Source organism: Pantherophis guttatus, chromosome 4 (genome assembly GCF_059756535.1).
Source record: "Pantherophis guttatus breed Tessera chromosome 4, ASM5975653v1, whole genome shotgun sequence".
NCBI classification, from domain to species: Eukaryota; Metazoa; Chordata; class Lepidosauria; order Squamata; family Colubridae; genus Pantherophis; species Pantherophis guttatus.
The window spans coordinates 68937740-68953338 of NC_142066.1; the positions used below are offsets into that span (position 1 = coordinate 68937740).

General features: G+C 44.9%; 1 pseudogene; it reads left to right on the top strand.

Annotated features, from left to right (window-relative positions):
- Positions 1–721: 721 nt before the first annotated feature.
- On the top strand, positions 722–2367 carry LOC148114152 (uncharacterized; annotated as a pseudogene).
- Positions 2368–15599: the final 13232 nt, after the last annotated feature.

Genomic DNA, 15599 nt, shown 5'->3' on the forward strand with positions numbered 1-15599 from the left:
CATGAGGATATATCCGAAGAACCAAATCTTCCTTTCTTATGTATAGCACAGGGTGAAATATTATATATGTTGTTTGTAATGTTAGTAATTTAAAATAAAAATTAAAAAAAAATAATAATAATCTGCCCTTGTTTCCTGGACGTTTTGGGACTATCATTGTGGACTCCTTGGCCTTATTTGTACCATCATCCCAGAGTTTTGGATGTACTCAAGGTCCAAGCTTCTTGCGCTGCGAGATTCCCCCCTCTTGCAGGTTTGGCCCTCCACATTATCGAGGGCCTATCTTGATGACGGGTTTTGGAACCCCGAGAGATGGCATGCGTCAAAGAGGGGATTAAGGGGTTTTTTAAATGCATTGTTAACTAAAATTTTAAGGGGTTCAGGGATGATCAGAGTTGGAGTGGGGGAGAACCCACAAGGATCACGGCCGGGTCCAGCAGAGGGCAGTGGCATTAGGGATGCAAGGTTGGACACCAGGGAAGGGGCTAGAGCTCGACCTTATTTATTTTATTAGATTTCTATACCGCCCTTCTCCCGAAGGACTCCCGAGGGCCGTATGATCTGTACTGTGGGTGGGAGGGGCAGATATGGTGGAAGCAGGAGGCCATATCATGTTATGGGAGTGCCTTCTCGCTATCTTTGTGCGATTGCGCACTCCGGTCCCCAAGGCTTTACTCGTTCCCCAGGTAGCACAGACTCTCAGGGCCTGGGCCTTCGGCTGATGTTGTGCAGCACCAGATCCGTGGTAAATAAGGTCCCCCTCATTTACGATCTTATTCAGGAGGGGGGAGTGGATCTGGTGGGTATTATGGAGACCTGGTTGAGCCCAGAAGGGGGGGTGCCCCAAGTTGAAATGTGTCCACCAGGTTTCCGGGTGTTTCATCAGCTGAGGGTCCAGGATAGGGGCGGGAGAGGGCTGGCGGTTATTATTAAAGAAGGTCTATGTCCGAGGGAGACCACTGTACCTCAGATAGCTGGATGTGAGTCCCTCCTTGTGAATTGGGATCGTGGGGTGCAGATGGGCCTGCTGATTATGTACTTGGCTCCCTGCTGCGTGGCAGCAGCCCTGTCCGAGCTGCCTGACGTGATAGCCGGGGTGGCGGTTGATATCCCCAGGCTTATGGTTATGGAGGATTTCAACCTGCCATCTGTCGGTGAAACGTCTATGGTGGCTCGGAAGTTCTTGGCTTCCATGATGGCCTTGGACCTGATCCAAGTAGTTCAAGACCCTACTCACATGGGGAGACACACTCTGGACTTGATTTTTGTCTCTGGTCAGTGGCAGAGTGATCTGGAAAGAGGGGATTTAGTCATCGAACGCTTTTCATGGTCTGATCACTCCCTCCTTCACATGGACTTTCGAACCGCTACACCTTGCCACAGGGAGACGGAACCGACCAGGTGGTTCTGTCCCAGGTGCCTGATGGACCCGGATAGGTTCCTGACGGAGCTTGGGCCATTCCCTGAGACTTTGGCTCATGGCACGACTGAAGAGCTGGTGGCCGCCTGGGATAGGGCGGCTGCCGGAGTTTTGGATCGTGTCGTGCCTTTGCGGCCTCTGACCCAGTGCCGATCTCAATTGGCTCCCTAGTTCTCTGAGGAGCTGAGAGAGATGAAGCACTGGAAAAGACGCCTGGAGAGTGATTGGAGGGCCAGTCACTCTGAATCTGACCGAACACTGGTGAGGTCTCATATTAAGATCTACCTAGTGGCGATAAAAGTGGCAAAATTTAACTATTTTTCCGCTCTTATCGGGTCTGCAGAGAACTGCCCAGCAGCCCTGTTTAGGGTGACCCACTACCTCCTTCATCTGGGAGCGAGGGAAGACCCCTTGCAGGGCGGGGCTGAGGATTTTGTGCAATTCCTGCATGACAAAGTCACTCAGATTCGGGAAGGTCTGGACTCTGATTGGGTAGATCCGGATGGAGTGATGGAGGGGAATCTTGAGAATGTTATCTGGGAGGGGTTTGACCCTGTGACTCCCGAGGATGTGGACAGGTTTCTGGGGAGGCTTAGCGCTGTCACATGTTTGTTGGATCCGTGTCCCTCCTGGTTGGTGGTAGCCTCCCAGGAGGTTACACGAGGCTGGCTCCAGGGGATTATTAATGCTTCTTTGAGTGAAGGTTACTTCCCTCCCTCTTTGAAAGAGGCGGTGGTGAGGCCTCTCCTCAAGAAGCCTTCCCTGGACCCGGCTACATTAGCGAATTATTGCCCAGTCTCCAACCTTCGCTTCTTGGCGGGGGTTGTTGAGAGTGTGGTAGCACGACAACTGCCCCAGTACCTGGATGAAGCCGATTATCTAGACCTGTTCCAGTCAGGCTTCAGGCCAGGGCACAGCACGGAAACGGCATTGGTCGCATTGGTTGATGATCTCTGGAGGGCTCAGGACAGGGGTTGTTCCTCTGTCCTGGTCCTATTAGATCTCTCAGCAGCTTTTGATACTATCGACCATGGTATCATGCTGCGACAATTGGAGGGGTTAGGAGTGGGGGGCACCATGTTGCGGTGGTTCTCCTCCTTCCTCTCCGACCGCACGCAGTTTGTGTTGGCAGGGGGACAGAGGTCGACTTCGAGGCGCCTTGTTTGTGGGGTGCCACAAGGGTCAGTCCTCTCACCCCTTTTGTTCAACATTTAAGTAAAGCCGCTGGGCGAGATCATCCGTGGTTTCGGAATGAGATTCCATCAGTAGGCTGACGACATTCAGCTGTACATCTCCACTCCGAACCACCCCAATGATGCCCTTGACGTGATGTCCCGGTGCCTGGAGGCCATGCAGATCTGGATGGGGAGAAACAGGCTCAAACTTAACCCCTCCAAGACTGAGTGGCTGTGGCTTCCGGTGTCCTGGTATAGTCAGCTAGCACCATCGCTGACTATTGGGGGTGAAATCTTGGCCCCCACAGAGAGGGTTTGCAACTTGGGTGTTCTCCTGGATGCACGGCTGTCTTTGGAAGAGCACATGATGGCCATGGCCAGGGGAGCTTTCTATCGGGTTCACCTGATGCACCAGTTGCGTCCCTTTCTGGACCGGGATCCCTGCGCACAGTCATTCATGCCTTCGTCACATCCCGTCTGGACTACTGCAGTGCTCTCTACATGGGGCTCCCCTTGAAGACCACTCGGAGGCTCCAGCTGGTCCAGAATGCAGCCGCACAGGTGGTTATGGGTGCGACCTGGCGCGCCCATGTAACACCCCTCCTGCGCGAGCTGCACTGGCTCCCGTTGGTCTTCTGAGTGCGCTTCAAGGTGTTGGTAACCACCTTTAAAGTGCTCCATGGCTTAGGACTGGGGTACATACGAGACCGCCTTCTACCATCAACAACCTCCCACTGGCCAATACGCTCCCATAGAGAGGGGCTCCTCAGAGTGCCGTCGGCCAAACAATGCCAACTGTTGACACCCAGGGGGAGACCCTTCTCTGTGGGGGCACCAGCCCTTTGGAATGAGCTGCCCCTAGAGCTTCATCTTAGTCCTGACCTGCGTACTTTTCGCCGTGCCCTAAAGACCTTCCTGTTTCAGCAAGCCGGACTGGCCTAATATGAATTTTAATTTAATTTAATTAGCTCAGCAGACTAATGCATTGTAATTTAACTCCAGCTCTCTGCAATTAGTAAGTTTGAATCTTGCCAGGCTCAAGGTTGACTCAGCCTTCCATCCTTTCTAAGGTAGGTAAATTGAGGACCCAGTTTGTGGGGGCAATAAGGTGACTTTGTAAAAATATACAAATGTATGAAGGCTATTGCTTAACGCATTGTAAGCCGCCCTGATCTCCGGAGAAGGGCAGCATATAAATCAAATTAAAAAAAAAAGTGGGTGTATGTGTGTTTTAATTTGAGGGCCAAGTTGTATATATTCGTTTTAATTGGTTTTAAATTTTATAAATTCAGGTGTTTTAATGTGGCTGTACACCGCCCTGAGTCCCCTGGGAGAAGGGCGGTATAGAAATCCAATAAACTCTAAACTTTAAACTTTAAACTCTAAAATAAAGATATAGTTACATAAAATCAACATAAATGCAACCATACACAATAATAAAAAGGAAGATCGGTGATTTCCTTTCTATTTTGTCATGTGACCATATCACACCTGGAATCTACCAAATGGAATTTTGCTACTTGTCTCATAATTCTACTCTAAAGAAATTCTTATATAAAGTTCAGAGAATTTAGAAAATTTGTATTAAAGGGAATTGTGATGTGACAGATACAGAAGGCAGTACAGGAAAATGTGGGCTAATTCTACTCCACCTTTGAATAGCAGAACCTGCACTGAGTTGAATGTTCCTTTGTAAAATATGAAATTTGCTTTAAATATTTATTTCTAATAATAATTCTGATCACTACAATAAGTGTTATATTTCTAATATTTCAAAAATTTTACAGACTTTTAAAGATGGTAAAGATTGAAGTTATGCTTTAATAGATAAATCAGCCAATTCTTTCGTTCTTTCATTATCTTTCTGTACATTCAGAAAAAAGATCAAAAAGACATTTCAGAGGTTGCATTTTCAGTACTTCTAAGGACCTTCTAAAACAGTGGTTCCCAATCTTTTTTTAAGATTTTCTAAGAATCTCTAAATTCCTGAACCCCCTCCCATTACGACACAGAGCATTGGTCACTCGGGGAGACACATAACTTTCCCTTGGAGCATCGGCTGCAGCCGGGCTGGGCCAGTGTCTCGGGGTGGAGAGAAAGTCATGTGTCTTCCCGAGCAACCAATGCTCCGCGTTGTAATGGGCTCCTTGTGGAGCAGGGGATGCCATCTCCCTCATTGTGAAGTGTGCTAAATTTTAGTGGGCCGTGCAAGGTGCTGCAAGAGGTGGCGAGAGCACCAGTGTCAGCCACATGTCAGGCCAGTGTCTCAGGGCGAAGAAAAAGTTCCGCGTCTCCCCAAATGACTGAGGTGCGTGCAGCACCAACAAGAGTCGAAAAAAGAGGCAAGTACAGGGCCGCTTCACTCCCGCTCTGGAATATGGAACAAGGCTCCATCTGTCACCGTCGCCCTTACCTTTTCAGCCAAGGAGTGACTGGGAGAAGAGGGCAAGGGGCGGGACCAGCCAGTAGTGGGATTTGGTTCAGCAGGGAGACACAGCAACAGGCCCAAAGAGCCACATGCAGAAAGAGAGAGAGGGGGAGAAAGAGAGAGAGAGATGAGAGAGAAAGAAGACAGAGAGAGATGAGAGGGATGAGAGGGGTGTCAGTGTTCCAAGTAATATGGCCTGGAAGCCATATTACCTGTGTGCCTTGATGATCCAGGCCTGCCAAGGGGGATAAGAGGGAGAGAGAGATGAGAGAGAGAGAGGGGGGAGGGAGAGAGACACAGATGAGAGAGATAAGAGGGAGTGAGATGAGAGGGAGGTGAGAGAGAGAGGGAGAGAGAGATGAGAGAGAGAGAGATGAGAGAGAGAGATATGAGAGAGACAGACAGACAGACAGTCAGACAGACAGAGAAAGAGACAGAGAGATGAGAGAGAGAGAGGGAGGGAGGGAGAGAGAGAGCGCTCTTTCCCACAGAAAAGAAAACACTGAGAGCCATAAAACTTGAGTAGGCATGGCTGGGGGGGATCATGTGACTGGGTGGGAGTGAGTGATGTCGAGTTAGCCACACCCACCCAGGTTTTGTGGCTCCAGGTGTTTTCTTTCCTGTGGGAAACGGGTCCAAATGGCTATAAATGGAGTGTTTAAGGTTGCAGGTCCCTGATCTAGACTGTGGTTCTACTTTCTTTCTCCCAAGGTTATTCTCACAGTCTATTACAAAATGTGAATGGGATGTCTACTAATTTTTATTTGAATTCCTTTGTAGAATCTGGATTTAGGACAAAACTATATAAAAATATATAGCACCATTTGACATAATTTGTCATTATTTGTACAAAAATATTAAAATCTAATGTAACTTACTTTTTTAATGTATCTATTTATTTTCCCCATACCCAACTTTTCTGAAACATGTTCTTATATGTCACATCCTTTATTTAAATGGAAACTAACTATTCTAATTTATTAACAGTGGAGCAGAGACTGTTTAAGTAAATGAGCCAGCAGAAAGATTGTTATATGACCATATAGCACTGAGGACAACATTATTAAAATAAAACCTATAATTACAGTAGATATACTTTAAAAATGCAAAATATCCTAGATCACTATCAGGTGCAAACAACCAAACTATCTACTTCATTATGTTATGCCTATAATACAGAAATATCTGTATACTTGATATATACTTGATGCTACACATCTTAACAGCAGCATGAATAGTACATGCAAAAAATTGGAAACAGGAAAGAACTCCAAATGAGGAAGAATTGATAGATAAGAATTTAGAATGTGCTGAAATGGACAGATTAACAAAAGAAATTAAAGAAAAAGAAGACTATTATAGAATATGGAATAATTTGGCCTTTAATTTGGCCCTACCCCCAATCTATTGCTGCCTCCTGAGTCCCAGCTGATTGGCTAGAGGGGAAAAAACTGTTTAAACTCTTCAGTGTTAAAGGAAAACAAATGAGTACACCAGTGGTTCCCAAAGTGGGTAGTATCGCCCCCCCGGGGGGGATGCCTTAGGGTGGTGGGATGCCTTAGGGGGGTGGTAAGGGGGGCAGCAGGGGGCGCTAGGGGCAAAAGGGGGCAGCAGGGAGGCGCTAAGTGGCAAGGAGGATGGCCCCCACCCTTTGGCCTGTGCAGTTATCTCCTTGCAAGCAAACAGCAAGAAAAAACAATTCCTTTCAGCTTCAGCATACACTAATTAGCCCGTTGATTAGATCGGCCTCCCAACTGTCATCTGATTTGCTCTCAGGTGTTTTGCACAGGGCTCTGCTGCTTGCTGCAAAGAGCTAAATTGCCGGAGCAGATTTTTTTTTCTCCTTGTGCAAATCAAGCTGAAAACAAAACTGAAAGTAAAGCAGGCTGTTGGCTTTGCTGTTTGCTGCAACGTTGGAAAATTAGGCAGAGGCAGATTTCTTTTCTTTTTCCTCACCAAAAAAGGTAGGTTCGAACAATGGGAAATTAGGGCAAAAGAGGAGAGTTCAAGATTTTAAAGCACAAAAGAAAAAAAGCTCTATTTAACTAGGGAATTGTAATAATTGAGATACTATTAATTGTATATTGTGTTGAAAGCAGAAATGGTTAAATTGTGGTTTGGAGGAATATACGGGGGAAATTATTTGGTTTATTATTATTGGTAAATATAATTAATTGATTTGTAAGAAATTGGATTGCATGGAAATAATTGGAATATTCATGTTCATATTGATAAATATACAAAAAAGATAGTTATATAATTAATTGATTTATATTAAAATGTTGAATTTGTATTAAAACAACTGTAATATTACATAATGAACCAATGTGAGGATGGATATAAAAATAGATGACAATGGGAAGGGGTGTAATTATTATTATTATTATTATTATTATTATTATTATTATTATTATTATTATTATTATTAATTGAATTTGTATACGGCCCTACTCCCGAAGGACTCAGGGTGGTGAACAGCCAAATAAAATACATATAATACAAAAGTTAAAAAACCATTAAAATACAATTAAATAATTGAAAACGAAATTTAAAGCACCCCAAATTCATAAGACAAATTTAAAATTAAAAAATTAAAAAAAAAATTAAAAACAATTTAAAAGGGAGGTTAGGCCAGGCCGACCTGCTGGAATAAAAATGTTTTGATGGCACGGCGGAAAGCGCGCAGATCCGGGATCCTCCGTATCTCCAGGCGGAGCTCGTTCCAAATGGCGGGTGCCCCCACAGAGAAGGCTCTCCCCCTGGGGGCCGCCAGTCGACACTGTTTGGCCGACGGCACCCTGAGGAGCCCCTCTCTATGGGAGTGTACTGGTCAGTGAGAGGCTACTCGGGACTCGTTAAATACGGTCACTCATGCTTTCGTTACTTCCCGCTTGGACTACTGCAATGCTCTCTACATGGGGCTCCCCTTGAGGAGCACCCGGAGGCTCCAGCTGGTCCAGAATGCGGCCGCGTGGGTGGTTATGGGAGCAATGTGGCACTCCCATGTGACCCCCCTCCTGCACGAGCTGCACTGGCTCCCGCTGGTCTTCCGGGTGCGCTTCAAGGTTTTGGTTACCACCTTTAGAGCGCTCCATGGCATCGGACCGGGGTATCTATGAGACTGCCTTCTGCTACCAATAGCCTCTCACCGAACAGTACGCTCCCATAGAGAGGGGCTCCTCAGGGTGCCGTCGGCCAAACAGTGTCGACTGGCGGCCCCCAGGGGGAGAGCCTTCTCTGTGGGGGCACCTACCATCTGGAACGAGCTCCCCCTAGAGATACGGAAGATCCTGGACCTGCGCACGTTTCGCCGTGCTCTCAAAACTTTTCTATTTCAGCAAGCTGGCCTGGCCTAACTCCCATTTTTTAAATTTTTTAAATTTTTTAATTTGTGATTTTATAAATTGGGTGTTTTAATCTGTGTTTCGGCCGAAATATTTAATAATTTTAAGGGATTTTTTAATATTTGTATTATCTGTATTTTATCTTGGCTGTTCACCGCCCTGAGTCCTTCGGGAGTAGGGCGGTATAGAAATTTGATTAATAAATAAATAAATAAATAAATACTGGTGGCAGAAGGTGGTCTCGTAGATACCCCGGTCCTAAGCCATGGAGTGCTCTAAAGGTGGTAACCAAAACCTTGAAGCGCACCCAGAAGACCACCGAGAGCCAGTGCAGCTCGTGCAGGAGGGGGGTCACATAGGAGCACCACGTCACTTCCATAACCACCCGCGCAGCCGCATTCTGGACCAGCTGGAGCCTCTGGGTGCTCCTCAAGGGGACCCCCCTGTAGAGAGCATTGCAGTAATCCAGGCGGGAAGTGACGAGGGCATGAGTGCCCATATTTAACGAGTCCCGATCCAGAAAGGGACGCAACTGGAGAATCAGGCGAACCTGATAAAATGCCCTCCTGGCCACAGCCGTCAAGTGCTGTTCTAAAGACAGCACTTGACGGCTGTGGCCGGGAGGGCATTTTATCAGGTGAGTCCAGGAGGACCCCCAAGTTGTGAGTCCAGGAGGACCCCCAAGTTGTGAGTCCAGGAGGACCCCCAAGTTGTGAGCCCTCTCTGTGAGGGCCAATGACTCGCCCCCCAATAGTCAGTGATGGCACCAACTGACTATATCAGGATGTCGGAAACCACAGTCACTCGGTCTTGGATGGGTTGAGCCTGAGTCTGTTCCTCCCCATCCAGATCTGTACAGCCTATAGGCACCGGGACATCACTTCAAGGGCATCATTGGGATGGTCCGGGGTGGAGATATACAGCCGGGAGTCATCAGCATACTGGTGGTGCTTCACCCCGAAACCATGGATGATCTCACCCAGCGACTGTTGAACAGAAGGGGTGAGAGGACCGACCTTTGTGGCGCCCCACATTCAAGGGGCCTCGGGGTCAATTTCTGCTCCCCTGCTAACACTGACTGTGACCGGTCGGAGAGGAAGGAGGAGAACCACCACAGCACGGTGCCTCCCACCCCTAACTCTTCCAGCCGGTGCAGCATGATATCATGGTCGATGGTATCAAAAGCCGCTGAGAGGTCTAATAGGACCAGGTCAGAGGAACAACCCCTGTCCCGAGTCCTCCAGAGATCATCAACCAATGTGACCAATGCCATTTCCATGCTGTACCCAGGCCTGAAGCCTGACTGGAACAGATCCAGATAAGCCGATTAATCCAGGTACTGAGGGAGCTGTCATGCTACCACACTCTCAACAACCTTCACAACAAAGCGAAGGTTGGAGACTGGACGGTAATTAGCCAATACTGCCGGGTCCAGGGAAGGCTTCTTGAGAGAGGTCTCACCACCGCCTCTTTCAAGGCGGCGGGAAAGACACCCTCACTCAAAGAAGCATTTATAATCCCCTGGAGCCAGCCTTGTATAACCTCCCGAGAGGCCAGCACCAACCAGGAGGGACACAGGTCCAATAAACATGTGGCAGCATTCAGTCTACTCAATATCCTGTCCACGTCTTCGGGAGTCACAGAATCAAACTCTTCCCAGATAATATTCTCAAGACCTGCCTCCATCCTCCCCCCTGAATCTACCCCATCAGAGTCCAGATGTTCCCGAATCTGAGCGATTTTATCATACAGATACTGTACAGAGTCCTCGGCTCTACCCTCCAAGGGGTCCTCCTGTGCTTCCTGAAGGAGCAGGGAGCAGGTCACCCTAAACAGGGCAGCCGGGCGGTTATCTGATGATGCAATAAGAGTGGAAAAATAGTTACATTTTGCCGCTTTTATCGCCACAAGCTCAGTCTTAATATGAGACCTTACCAGTGTTTGGTCAGATTCAGACCGGCTGGCCCTCCAACCGCTCTCCAGGCGTCTTTTCCGGCGCTTCATCTCCCTCAGCTCCTCGGTGAACCAAGGAGCCAAGCGAGAGCGGCGCCGAGTCAGAGGCCACAAAGGCACGACCTGATCCAAAGCTCCAGCGACCGCCCTATCCCAGGCGGCCACCAGGTCTTTGGACGAGCTGTGAGCCAGAGCCTCAGGAAATGGCCCAAGCTCCGTCTGGAACCAATCCGGGTCCATCAGGTGCCTGGGGCGGAACCACCTCATTGGTTCTGCCTCCCTGTAGCGGGGTGTAGTGGTTCTAAGGTCTAGGCGAAGGAGGGAATGATCTGACCATGACAAGGGTTCAGTCACTATATCCCCAATATCATTCAACACTGACCAGAGACAAAAACCAAGTCCAGAGTGTTTCCCCCCGGGTGAGTAGGGCCATGCACTAACTGGGTCAGGTCCATAGCTGTCATGGAAGCCATGAACTCCTGCGCTGCCTCAGTCCTCAGTCAGGACTGGACTCATTATCAGTAGCTAGTTAGTTCATTGTTATCAGTGACTCCCACTGATTCTAACTCATTTTAAGACTGGGATTGGTGACTACTGAAATTTAAGTATTCAACATTGGTCTCAGAAATCTTTAATTTGAACTATCAAATCTTTGATTTGAACTTTGATTTGAACTATGGCAAGAAAAATCATAAAATTTTTCTCACTTAATCATATAATTTTTCTCACTTAACCATAATAATTCTCACTTAACCATAATAATTTCTAGATATTTTAAGTGTAGAGAATTCAAGTGTTGAGAATGACCCATTATTTCGTCTCTTTCTCTGCACTAGGTACCACTATTTGATTTCTTTTCATTTTATTCAAATAACAACAGAAATGTCACTGTGTTATTTTATTTGCCAGCTGAACTCATCATTTCTGGACTGTCAGACTCTCCGTAGCTTTGCCAACTTCTTATCAGTAAGCTACGTGTTTCCGTATCCACCCACATTCCTTCACTTGCTTCTCACACTCTTTCCTTTGTTCTCTTTCCAGCAAGGTCCGGCTGAAAGATAGCCGGCCCGAATTACTTTCAAAAATGTAACAATTAACTTTTCTTAGTTAGTGAGGTGTTTTATTTTCTTTATAACAAATAAATGAGCTTTATTAGAAACCTTCCTTCGCGTTTTCTTTATCAGAATAGTGCAACTTGGAATAAGCCTCGATTCATCTCCTCCTTTAAACCAGGGTAATTAATTAGTAATTTTTCTCACTTAACCATAATAATTCTCACTTAACCATAATAATTTCTAGATATTTTAAGTGTAGAGAATTCAAGTGTTGAGAATGACCCATTATTTCGTCTCTTTCTCTGCACTAGGTACCACTATTTGATTTCTTTTCATTTTATTCAAATAACAACAGAAAACCCAATACAGTTTAGTATGAATTGGCTTTCCAGTCCTTCCTTGATGCACTTTTTCACATTGGTTATCTAGTTTAAATGCCAAAGAAAAATCAATGATATATTTTTCAGACCTTTCAAGGATCACACTGTCATTTGTTCACACTGCTCAAGCAAAACTAACAGGTGTGAATTAAGTTTTAGCTAAAAAATGGAGCTTTAATTCCAGAAGTCCATTCTTTAAACTTGGACTTCTGGAATTAAAAGGCTCTGGATTAAATGGTACTCCAGACAAAAGATGGAGAAGAGTATCTTCTCCATTTTAGACATGATAATAGCTGTCTAGAAAGGTGAGTTATGAGCTATTTTTACATCATCAGAAATTTAATTTATTACCTGTTAAAAATGCAAAGACAAGGAGTACAAGGAGCAAATAAAAGACCTTCATGTTGGGGTTGGTTCTGGACCAAATCTTACTTGTGGGACAGAAACCAGCTCTCAGCCCTCTTTGTGACTTCTCGAAAAGCATCCCCCTCCACACGCTCCACCACCATAAGAGGCAGGGGAGGGCTGCAGGTTGATCCCAAGGGGGTCTGGGGCTACTGGTCTACCAGTTAAAAGCCTGGTAGACCAGTACCTCTGCTAAATCCTAAAGAATTGTCACATGACCATCAAGCCACGCCCACAAAATAAGCCACACCCTCAGAACCGGTAGTAAAAAAATTTAGAACCTACCCCTAACTGGCTGCCCAGGCTACAGCCGAAGCTCCGCATCGTAATGGGCTCCAGGAGGAGGAAGGGCGTCGTCTGCCCCATTGCGAAGCTCAGTAAGAGCAACAAGAACCCTGCCCAGACAGGAGAGAAGAAAGAGATGGAGAGAAAGAGAAATGAAGGAGAGAAAGGGGGGGAGAAAGAGAAATGAAGGAGAGAAATAGGGGGAGAAAGAGAAATGAAGGAGAGAAGAGGGGAAAGAGATGAAGGGGAGAAAGGGGAGAGGAGAAAGAGATGGAGAGAAAGAGAAATGAAGGAGAGAAGAGGGGAAAGAGATGAAGGGGAGAAAGGGGGAGGGAGAAAGAGATGGAGAGAAAGAAATGAAGGAGAGAAAGTGGGGACAAAGAGAGATGAAGGGGAGAAAGAAAGATGAGCGAAATGAGACACCCAGAGATACCTGTTTAAAAGAAAATACTGGGAGCCACAAAACCTGGGTGGGAGTAAGTGATATGGAGTTGGCAATGCCCACCCAGGTTTAAGGTTGTGTTTAAGTGTTTACATGTGTTTAAGGTTGAGTATTTAAGGTTGCAGACATCTAATCGCTTCACTCTGCAACCAGCCCTGTAGGCCTGCGCCCGTCTCCCACCTGGGCAGCAGCGGCCTACCTACCCTGGTTGTATCACGTTGCCCTGCAGCCGGCCCGAACGCCCGCCTCAGACTGCCTCGGACTGCTCCAGCAGGTCATTTTTATTTAATTAATTTAATTAAGAATGCTGCAATGGGCATAAATGATGACCAGTCAAAAGTACGAGGACCTGTCAGAAATCACTTTTTTCAGACCTCTGGGTAGTCCCTATGTGCATATGGACTACTCAGAGGGCTGAAAAAGTTATTTTTGACTGGTCCTCACACTTTTGACCAGTCCTTGAACTTACGACTGTCCTCACATTTTACATTTTGTGCCCTATCTTGTCACCTTGGTGAAGAGAAGTAGAGGTGAAATGACTGACACGGTTGTTAAGAATGCCACAATGGGCATAAATGTGAGGATTGTCATAAGTGTGAGGACCAGTCAAAAATGCGAGGACCAGTCAGAAATGACTTTTTTCAGCCCTCTGACTAGTCCCTATGCACATAGCCATGCCCACCTGGTCACATGACCAGCTAGCCATGCCCACCTGGTCACATGACCAGCTAGCCATGCCCACCTGGTCACATGACCAGCTAGCCATGCCCACCTGGTCACATGACCAGCTAGCCACACCCACCTGGTCACATGACTAGCTAGCCACACCTACCCAATCACATGACCAGCTAGCCATGCCCACCCAATCACATGACCACCAAGCCACACCCCCAACTAAGCCACGCCCACAGAACCGGTTGTTTAAAAAATTGAATTCTACCACTGCTTAAGACTAGAAATAAAGAATAAAGATTATTAGGAGAGAAGAGTACGATTATAAAACATATATTATATATATGTGTGTTATTTATATATATAAAATATATAAATAACAAATGTATGGAGTGAAATAAAAATGTATATAACAAGAATGTAGAAATGTATAATATTAAAGATATAAGTAAAATATATAGATCTTTAAGAGGAGAAGAAAAAAAAAGGACAATGGGAAAAAAAAGAGAATGAAATGAAGACATAGGGGGGAAAAGACAAAATAACAGAAGGAAGACCATGATGAAACAATGCTTTAAAATCTGAGGGGAATATGAATATTGCCTTTAGGCTCAATCTCCAATGTCCAAAGATAAAGTACTACTCTCAATGCAATTAGCTTTCCCTTCATTATATGCAACAAGTCCAGGAGTTAAAAGTATAAATAATTAACAGAGTTCATATTTTTTCTAGATTTTGTTGTATATTCAAATGAAACTCAATTCAATTCAATTGAAAATTGAAACATTGCACCAAATGCAAAATACTTTATTTCAAAGTTTGTGAAAATTTTTCCTATCAATGCCATGATGTTATGACTCAATTTCATTACAGAGTGCAACAGCTCTTCACTATACCTTTTATAGTATTTTTTTTTCTTTTGTTAAATAGTGTCCAGTTCTCAAAGACTGGACTCAAGGACAAATCTTTACAGTATTCTTTGCAACTTTTTTCAGAAGTGGTTTGTTATTTTCTTCTTTCTAGAGCTAAAAGAAAATGACTCTTCTAAAGTCACTCAATTGGCTTTGTACCTAAGGCAGGACTAATTAATACTCATGGTCTCCCAGTTTCTTTCAATTACAAAGAAACTGGGAGACCAGAACTCTTACCACTTTCTGAAAATCATTGGGATTAATTAATCTAAGTCATTTTACAGTAGAAATGCAAACTCACTGAACCTTAGATAGCAGAAGTCAGCAACAGATAATGATGCAAAACAACTGCATTGAAATTAATTCCTGAATTTTTACAGCCTTCCAACCAAACTGCAAAAATTAAATCTACTGTATTGTATAATACAATATCATGGCATCCAATAATACCTGAATATTTAATTTAAGCTGAATAATTCTGACATGAACAATAAGATTTTTCCTCCAACAAGACCAACAATCTGGGAGTTCTCAGAATAAGCCCCAAATCATACATATCCATTCCTCTATATTCTTTCCTGCACTGTTGAGTGGTTGTGGATTCCAGATCTATTTTGAATTATTGGCATTCTGATGAATAGAATGTCCAAAGAGATGCAATGCCTGTAAATCATAGAAGCTTTCTCAGCTCCTTTTTAGGCTACTGCCAGTGTAATCTTGTTTTGCCATAATCCAATGCAAGCAGTGGTTGTGGATTCAAAAGTAATGCACAAATAAATGATATAAAAGCTTAAATAGTTTATTAAGTAAAGTTTGGCACAACAAACAAACAAAATTTCAACAGCAAAGCATGATAAAAACAAGATATATCAATAGAGAGGACAATAAAACAAGATATGGCAACATTTAACAAGTAAGTGTAGGTACAGGGAAAAAAATCCACATATTTCTTGACTGTTAATGGATAGGCACATATGCTCATATACTATATCAGTCTGATTTTTAACCAATAAGACATGAGAATAAGGCAACTAAAATCCACAAAATATCTGATCTTCTTATCAGATCTTCTCTGATCTTGACTTCAACCCTCTTGTATTATTCATTCCCTTGCCTGTGCCTGGGAATT